Consider the following 664-nt stretch of genomic DNA (forward strand, 5'->3'; position numbering starts at 1 on the left):
CACAGGGAGTGTCAGGCCTGGAAGAACATAGGTTTGGAGTTTACATAGTAAAATGCAATGCACACCATATTTAAACAGATAAAACTTTCAACTACTGTGTTACTGCCCCCATCTTTATCTTCCAGATTTCACAAACTTGCAGAAGTGATAACTGGGAGCCATTTTTTGGAACAGTCCTTGAACAAGAGAGTTATTAGGAACTCGCATAGAAAGTATTTTTATCACAATGGTTTGAGTTCCATGGCTTTAACTGTTCGTAGTAAGGTATATTTGAGCTTAAATCTTTAGCCTCCGGATAATATGGGGTTTACATCATTGCTGTCTTGGTCATTTCACCATGGGGAAGGGGCGAATATATCATTCATTTCTATAGTGCCTGGCCTTAGACACAGCTCAGGGTGAGGGTCATTTTACCATAATGCGTGCATTACAATCTTATGCTGTTCTTTATAAGGTAACCAATTGTCAGGTGCCTCTGGAACATTGATTGGGAACAACTAAGACATATATACTCAGACTGATTATTATTTGTTTATTAGGGCATATCTCGCACATTATCAGTTGAATGCTATTTCTGGAAGATGTCAAGAACCAAAACATTGCTCTCATCTTGCTGCTGCTATCACTCCTACTTTGCTGATCGTCTCCTTTTCTCCTTATCCTA

This window comes from Penaeus monodon, chromosome 15 (assembly GCF_015228065.2).
Source record: "Penaeus monodon isolate SGIC_2016 chromosome 15, NSTDA_Pmon_1, whole genome shotgun sequence".
Lineage (NCBI taxonomy): Eukaryota > Metazoa > Arthropoda > Malacostraca > Decapoda > Penaeidae > Penaeus > Penaeus monodon.